The sequence below is a fragment of the Muntiacus reevesi genome, chromosome 4 (genome assembly GCF_963930625.1).
Source record: "Muntiacus reevesi chromosome 4, mMunRee1.1, whole genome shotgun sequence".
In the NCBI taxonomy this organism is placed as follows: Eukaryota; Metazoa; Chordata; class Mammalia; order Artiodactyla; family Cervidae; genus Muntiacus; species Muntiacus reevesi.
Window position 1 is genome coordinate 167,671,162 of NC_089252.1, and position 9,454 is coordinate 167,680,615.

Sequence of the window (9,454 nt, forward strand, 5' to 3'; positions counted from 1 at the left end):
AAACCTGGCTTCTAATCTCCATTTTACAAAGTAGTTGACTTTCCTATGACTTTAAGCAAGTCATTGACTACTTTTTCTGCATCTCACTGTATACAGTTCATATAATTATAACAGAACTTATGGCATTGAATTGCTTAATAATGTCAAGAAACAACAACAAAACTGGGGATGGAAAAAATATAAATTTTATACTGTGAAAGACAGTTTTCCATAACATAAAATTCTAAATTCTCTGTTCTCTCCCAGAACTTTTTATGATCTACCTGATACTCAAGACTCATATTTATATCAGCCATCTCTTCATTTAAAAAAAGAAGTGAGGGAAAAAATGACCTTATGTTTATCTCAAATGTTAATGTCACATTTAATTACATAGATAAGAAGTTATATCTGATCCTGTGCTTAATATTAAAAATTCTTATCTGAGTAATGGTGATAAGAAAAAATAGCATGTTTTTCCAGTTACCGTATCGTGTACATTTAATTAAGGCCCAGTTTTCTAAGTCCTGTCCTGTGTTGCTCATTCCACACCCTCTGGGAAACAGAGGAAAGATTTTAAGTCTGTGAAGGATGGTCAATTCAGTGTTCAGAGGGAGGAGAGAATTGCAATACTTGCAAACAAATGAGCAAAAATAGCATGCAGAAGAGGGACAAAGCAGGTTACCGGAGCTAAAGAAAATAATTCGAGTTTCCCTCTGATTCTTATTGCTAAGATTTTAAAGACTTCTTTTACTTGGTCATCAATTTCTTGAAGAAACAATGAAAGCATCTAGACCCCAAACTGTAGCCTATTTTGTGATGCTATTACAAGTGTGAATTTGAATTCTGTGTGGCGTGATCGATTGAGTAGGATGAAGTGATGGTGCAGTGGACTATCTGATCCCATTGGTGATGGTTTATAAAATCCAGACGCATGGCCTGCTGACCTCACAGAAAAAGGAGGGCTGTGAGGAATACCCCATTTTAAGCATAGCCCATCTTACCAACATGGGATTTCCAAAAATGCTCATCACTGTTAAAAAACAAAGTTTTCTCAACTTAAACTAGAGGAGCACCTTACTACCAGCTGCAGAGACAAACTGTATCCCTTTTCCTCTGGACAAACATACCCAGCTTGCTACAGGAAGATTTTTGTAGTGCTTTTGTGGAGTTGCCAAGGGCAGGACAGGATTTAGCAACTAAATAGCAACAATTCCAGCCTTCTCTGGGCTGAGCAGCCCGGAGGGCTCCACCAACAGGCATGCAAGTGCGCGCAACGTAAAAATGCAGGGTCCTTGTCACCAGTCATCACCAAAAATAAAATGACCTAGAACATTTCTCACTGTGTTGCTACGTAACTTCCCCACCATCCTCAGGATATAAGAACTCAAAGCACTGTTCCCTCTGGGTGAAATCCATTCCAGTTACTGAGCTTCCAGGGCACTCCTCAGGCTCCATACAGTGGAAGAAATCCACTTCTCTCCAATGCCTCATCCTAGTCAGGAACTACAGGGCACTGTGGTACTTTAAGAACAAGTTACAGAATGTGAGTTAAACAGCTAAAGTATGATCCAAAAGAGAAATGCATGTGGAAGAAGAGATTTATTACCAAATTCACATAAATATTGAATTGATTTTTGACAGGTGGAAAAAAATGAAGTAAATGGTTTTCAGTAATCGAAACTGGAATATAAAAATGCATACAGCAGTTTTTCCCATGATGGGGAGGAAGGAGGGAAGGGTTTGACTGAAATATATGTCTGGTAATACACATTTATTTAAATATATTTGCTAGCATTTTTATTTTTAACCTCTCAATGTAGGTTACAGCTGTATATTTTCTCACTCTCTAATGATTGTTAAATGAGTCTGTTCTCAAACACCAAGGATAATAATTTTAGACTACAAGACAAAAGTGTTTCTGTCAGTTGCTTTCTGAATATTAATGTACTAAGTTTATTGCTAGATTACATGATTATAACAACAGATTTTAATAACCATCAAAAGCATAAAAGTTATGTTCATATATCTGCTGATGCAAATTTATGTTTATTTAACACAGAGAGAATGTTTCTATACTTACAACTAGATAGAGGGAAAAAAGCAAAAACTCCCTTCCAAACTTGCATTGTTTGCTTACAAAAGTACCTGAAGTCAAAACAGAAAAGACAGATTTTTGTACTATTTTAAAACTAAGATACTTCATAATATTTGAGTAGAATGGTATTTCCCAAACTTGAGAACTTGTTCCTTGGGAAAGTTCCTTGGGTAATCGTATATTTACTTGAAAAATAAAAAATAATAATCAAACAGTTGCTTGAAAGATGTGAGAAGCACCAGATTTTTATAGGCTCTGAGAGCCTTTAAAATACTAATGTGAATTGGGAATCTCCAAGAGAGTCATGTAGTATGCAGAGTTTACTAAATATGTTTTATCACAAAAATCTTTGGGGAGAAAAGAATTTCAGGTATATGTGTGTGTGTGTTGAACCTTTGTTAACACATAAAAGAAGTAGTTTTCTGACTTCACAGCATGAAGGAAATTGCTGGTGTAGAAAATGATTTATGGAACCACAATTCATTTCACACACACACACACACACACACACATGAACATAGGTACATACACAAAACTTCCTTTAATGTACAAGTAACTACATATTTAAGTACATAACTACACATTTAACTACATATAAAGGCAGTAAATGTTTAACTACATAATTCATAAAAATCATTGGAATATCTGTTTTAATATTGCAATTTTATGGAGAAGAAAATGGCAACCAGTATTCTTGCCTGGAAATCCCACGGACAGAGGGGTCTGGCATGCTCTAGTCCATAGGATTCCAAAGAGTCAGACACGACTTACTGACTAAAAAACAACTGCCCTCTCTAACTTCATTATTCACAGTAAAAAGAAAAAAAACTAAAACTGTAATTAATTTTAGGGGCCCCTATAAATACACAGTCTGATCCAGTAAGTGTTGAGAGAGGTTCAGAAACCTATATCTTTGATAAGTACTTTCAGTAATTCTTTTTTAGGGACTTCTCTGGTGGCTGAGATGGTGAAAAATCTGCCTGCAATGTGGAAGACCTGGATTCGATCCCTGGGTTGGGAAGATCCCTTGGAGAAGGACGTGGCCACCCAATCCCATGTTCTTGCCTGGAGAATCCCATGGACAGAGGAACCTGGTGGGCTGCAGTCCACGGGGTCACAGAGAGTTGGACATCAGTGAAGAGACAGTACAGCTTAGTAATTCTAATATTCCATGTGTCTTACTTAGAGAAACACTAGTCAAACTTTGTATTTCTAATAAGTTTATTTTTGTATGTGTGTATCACAGTCCAGTAATAAAAAACAGAAAAGGATGAAAGTGTGTTGTTAAATTTAGGCAAAGGAAGCATACTTCTCATTCACTTTCCCACCTCCCTCCACTCATGTTGAGAAATAGTGGAGACTTTTTTGGCTAGTATGTCTATTTGTCATTTATTTCTGATTAAATATTTGCCCTTTTAATATATCCTAGAATGCCTCTAACCCCAAAAGAACAGCCCCAGGCAGTCATCATGAAGCCTCTACTTGGCTCACTTATCACAAGTCCTTGTCTCAAACTGGATAGTAAAGGAGGAAAAATAAAGATAAACCATTTGTGGACCTTTGATGCCTCCTGACTTTATTCCCTCTCTTTTTTCCTCCCCCACATTCCTCCACTGAGCATCAGAGATACTCAATCAGCATTAGAGAACTTTCCATCGTGGTTACAGAATTCAAAAGTCCTCAGTGTGTTCAATACACTGGAGGATTAGAATTTATCAATGAACAGCAACAGAGGAAGGATGGCCCTCATCATTGGTGGAATGGCTCATCTTTCTGAGTTGAAGGGAAAGAAAATGAGTTAATCACATATCCAAAGGCTGCATATAACCAAAGACATATGCATTTGAGTGAGAGAACCAGCTTGGTCCAAATTGTTGGGGGACATCAGGAGGTTGAGCTATTACTGAATGTTTACAATAAACAGTGATCAGAGATTATTTTGTGCACTGTGTGTGTGTTAAAGAAGGCAAAATAAAGAAAATAGAGACAATTTTTTTTTAATTGAAGGTCACTAAATTTAAAAGCAGAGGCATCACTTTGTTGACAAAGTTCTGTAAGTCAAAGCTATGGGTTTTCCAGTAGTCAGGTACTGATATGAGAGTTGGACCATAAAGAAGGCTGAGCACCAAAGAATTGATGCTTTCAAATTGTGGTGCTGGAGAAGACTCTTGAGAGTCCCTGGGACAGCAAGGGGATCAAACCAATCAATCCTAAAGAAAATGGAAGGACTGATGGCATCACTGATTCTGTAACCATGATGAAAAGTTCTCTGATGCTGATTGATTGAATATCTCTGATACTCAATGGAGGAACGTGGGGGAGGAAAAAAGAAAGGGAATAAAGTCAGGAGGCATCAATGGAAGGACTGATGCTGAAGCTGAAACTTCAATACTTTGGCCACCTGATGCAAATTGCTGACTCATTGGAAAAGACCCTGATGCTGGGAAAGATTGAGGGCAGGAGGAGAAGGGGACGACAGAGGATGAGATGGATGGATGGCATCACCGACCCAATGGACATGGGTTTGAGCAAACGCTGGGAGAGAGTGAAGGACAGGGAGGCCTGGCGTGCTGCAGTCCATGGGGTTGTAAAGAGCTGGGCACACCTTGGTGACTGAACAACAACATAATTGACATACATTACATTAGTTTCAGGTAATTGAATATTGTGAAATGATCCTCACAGAAAGTTTAATATCTGTCACAGTACATAGTTACAAGACTTTTTTCTTATGATGAAAAATTTTCAAGATTTCCTTTCTTAGCAGCTTCAAATATACAATGCAGTATTATTAACTACAGTCACGGTGCTGTTCATTACAGACCCACAACTTATTCGTTTTACGACAGGAAGTGTGTACTTTTAACCTGCCTCACCCGTTTCATCCCGCGCCTGTGGCAACAACAAATCTGTTCTCTGTATCTGTAATCATGTTGGGTTTTCGTTTGCTTTGTTTTTAAGATTCCACATATGAGTAAGATCGTATTTGTCTTTCTCTGTCTCTGACTCATTGCACTTAGCACAATGCCCTCCAGGCTCATCCATGTTGTCACAAATTCAAAGTTGTGTTGCGGCTAAATGATATTTCGTTGTGTATAGATGTTATTTTTCTTTGTCCATTTACCCATTGGTGAACACTTAACTTGCTTCCATGTCTTGGTGGTTGCACAAAATACTATGATGAATGTAGCGGTGCATATATCTTTTCAAATTAGTGTTTTCTTTTTCTTTGAATAAATGCCCAGAAGTTGGGGTTTTGGCTCATATGGTAGTTATGTTTGGGGTTATGGCTCATACGGTAGTTCTATTTTTAATTTTTTGAGGAATCTCTATACAGTTTTCCATAGTGGTTGGATCACTATAGAAGTTTTTAATATGTGTATCACTTTGATTTTATCCTAAAAGTCAATGCAAGGTTTGCTATAACTCAGAGCAATAACTATGCCAGTTTCCTCTTTCATCCCCTTCTCCTCCTGCCTTCAATCTTTCCCAGCATCAGGGTCTTTTCCAATGAGTCAGTTCTTCAAATCAGGTGGCAAAGTATTGGAGTTTCAGCTTCAGCATCAGTCCTTCCAATGACTTTTCAAGATTGAAAGGGATGAGAGAGGATGAGATAATTGGATGGGATCACTGACTCAATGGACATGAGTTTGAGCAAGCTCCAGGACTCGGTGATAGACAGGGAAGGCTGGCGTGCTGCAATCGATGGGTCGCAGAGTCAGACATGACGGAGCAACTGAACTAAACCGATGCCAGTTTCCCACACCCAGTGCTCCAGAGGTGAAACCCAGAACCAGAGTCACACCTGCACAGGCAGGGTCTGTTCAGCAGTACAAAACTCCTGAGAAGAAATCAGGCAGTGTATACGGGTTACAAATTGCCCTCTCTGCGAGTGTGGTAATAAACATTTGTTCTCTAGTTATTTGCATTTCATTGGAATGTAAATAACTGGCTGCCACATTCTAGGTTTACTTCCCTTTGAAATGTAAACACTCATAGACAGAACTCTAACTTCCTCCAGAGATTTCTAGCTTTTCAACCATTCTTGGCAACCGCAAGTCTATTCTCTGTGTCTGTGAAAGTTTCTGATAGTTTTCTGGTAATAAGCTAATTTTGGATCATTTTTATACAACGAAGACCAAATATGAAACACAGGCTGTGTACTTTGCTCCCTACATAACTTATGATCCTGGTTTCATACCACTTTCCTCCTGGTTCTTACTACCCTAACCAAACTCACCAACTTAAACACAGCACATTCTTCTTACCTGCTTCCGGCCCTTTTGGGGCTTTCCTGTTGTTTCATATGATAATGAATCTGCCTGCAATGCAGGAGACCTGGGTTCAATCCCTGGGTTTGGAAGACACCCCTTGCCTGGAGAATTCCATGGACAGAGAAGCCTGGCGAGCTATACAGTTCATGGAGTCACAAAGAGTTGGATTTGATTGAGTGACTATCAAGGCCCTTGGCTGATTTGTTATTTCTATTGGAATTGTTCTTCCCCTACTTACATTCACTAATATTTACAGGAAAATCTTCTGAGATTAGGTCAAAGCTTATTCTTATTTCCTTCTTCTTGGCCCACTTATCAACTCATTCAATTTAATCCCACAGTTAATTGCTGTCTGCTTCTTCCTCTACTATGGTGAATCCGTGTCTGTTTGCACATCAGGTTATTTCCAGTTTCTAGAGCTTTGCCTTCTGCATAAGAAGCCTTTAATAAATATGTGTTGACAGACTTGCTAGCAACTCAATGTTTTGCAAGTTTATATAATAATGAATGTATCCCTATAGCTTACAAATGTGTGAAAGACTGATGTACAGAACCTTTATCATGAATTATACCTTTCAACTTTGAAATTTCTTCCTAAATAATGTCTTTCAGGCATTAAGAATAATTATTTGAGGGTTTTAAACTCATGGAGCCCTGCAGTGAGTTTGTTTCACAATGTTGTTTTCACTTAAAAACAATTTTGGCTTTCTCTTCCCAAAGTGTTTCAGCACTATGTGCTAGTGAATTTAAAAAAAAAAAAATAGTAATGACTTCAGTTATTCTGAGACACACTGTGGGGCTATAGACCAAACTTGCCTTTTCTATGGTATTCTTCAACAGACTTTAGCTTGATTTATTGTATCTCAACTTCATCTTTATCTTATCAACTTTGTGATCCAGTTTGCAAGATTTTTATAAAACAAAATCATGTTTCCAATGAGTCTAATGGGTAACTACAATGTCGTTGGTTAAACTCATTGTCATCAATAGCTGAGGGATGCTTTTCCTACTTTGGGGTATAAATTCTGAGGGTGGATGAGTTTTTCAGGGACTGACTTTCTTTGAAAAGCACTAACATCATAGTTTTTCCATTTCTGTCATTACAGGAAGGAAGGGACATAGCTATGTGTTGACGTGTCTATGTTAGCTGTGTATACATGTGTGTGTTATCATGCTTTATTACCTCCAGCCCTGGGAGTTAAAAAGTCTTCTGAGAAGCTCTACGAGGTGGAAAGAGAATGTGGGCTGTGCATTTGGTCCGTATGTAAATGTGATCTTCACTTGGGCTGAGATCAGTGTGCCAGTATGGCCAGGTTTTGGTGAGGGTCCTCCTCCTGGTTCACAGACATCTGCCTTATTTCTGTATCTTCACAAGGCAACGAAAGGGAGGTCGTATCTCTGTATCTCTTATAAGCCCATTCATGAGGGCTCCACCTTCATGACCTAATTACCTTCCAAAACCCCACCTCCCAATACAATAGCATTGAGGACTTTAGCATATGAATTTTAGGGGGTCAGAAGCGTTCAGTTCATAGCATGTGTGTGTATGTGTATGTGAAAGTCAATTTATGTAATCTCACCAATTAGGAGCTATTACTATATGAGGAAACTAAGGGAGGAGGTTAAGTTCTTTAAGTTCAAAAATTATTTTCAGCCAAGGAATATTTTGTCCCAAATAAGATCATCAGTATCAGTATTCTCCCTACTCATGGGTTCTCAAGCTCTGTGTCATTTGCCTAACAGTAATTTGAAGTCAAGAATTGATGGTTTTGAACTGTGGTGTTGGAGAAGACTCTTGAGTGTTCCTTGGACTGCAAGGAGATCCAGCCAGTCCATCCTAAAGGAGATCAGTCCTGGGTGTTCATTGGAAGGACTGATACCGAAGCTGAAACTCCAGTACTTTAGCCACCTGATGTGAAGGGTTGACTCATTGGAAAAGACCCTGATGTTGGGAGGGATTGGGGGCAGGAGGAGAAGGGGAAGACAGAGGATGAGATGGCTGGATGGCATCACCGACTCGATGGGCATGGGTTTGGGTGGACTCCGGGAGTTGGTGATGGACAGGGAGGCCCAGCATGCTGCAGTTCATGGGGTCGCAAAGAGTTAAGACACGACTGAGCCACTGAACTGAACTGAACTAAATTTGAAGTCAGGTAGGCGAACACCAGAGTCCTCTTGCTTAAGCATAAATCTTACTTTGCCTTTGGCAGGTAAAGAACCCACCTGTCACTGCAGGAGACGTAAGCGATGTGGGTTCGATCCTTGGATCAGGAGGATCCCCTGGAGGAGGGCATGGTAACCCGCTCCAGTATTCTTGCCTGGAGAATCCTAGGGACAGAGGAACTCGGCAGGCTACACTCCGTAGGGTCATTTAGCACACACGCACGAGAAGGCAGCAGTGTGGTGATCAGGTAGCAGCGTGGGAGGGAAAGTGCGTGCACTCACATCAGATATGGTTGCACGTGGTGTGCTAGTCTTTTAAAACTAAAATACGCCTTTATATTTGGACCTTCTTTAGGCAACAAGTGTGATAATTCCCATTAAGGAATGAAGAATAGGGAGAAAGTAGCTTAGTGGTGTGAGGATGAAAGAGTTATTTTTTCAAAATTTTGTTTAGTATTTACTACATAGTTAGCATTGGATTAGCTATTTTGTAAATATTGCTGCATTTGAACTGAATAAGTGGTGTTATTCACATTTTTAAAATGAGAAAAAAACTGATGTTTAGAGAGTGTAGTGACATCCAAGATCATGCATCTAGTAAGTGGTACAAAAGGCATGAGGATGTGGAGCCTCATGTTCCCAAATCATTGCTCTTCCCAGTATTAGTGGCTGCTTATGATGGCTGCATGTAAGTTTGAATACATAGGAAAATTTGAAATTTTTAAACCAGGGAATACACTTACCAAAAATATAAATTCAATACAACTAACAACTCCAAAATTATTTTCTGACGGGTGTAACATCTTAATCCCTTAATATGACTAAGCTTGAGTCTAAAATAGCGAAGCTTCAATTAATTTTTAGTCATTAAACACAGTAATTATGAGCCTTGTGTGTGACAGACACCCTGCAGGATTCTAAAGTTTAATTCATTTTAAAG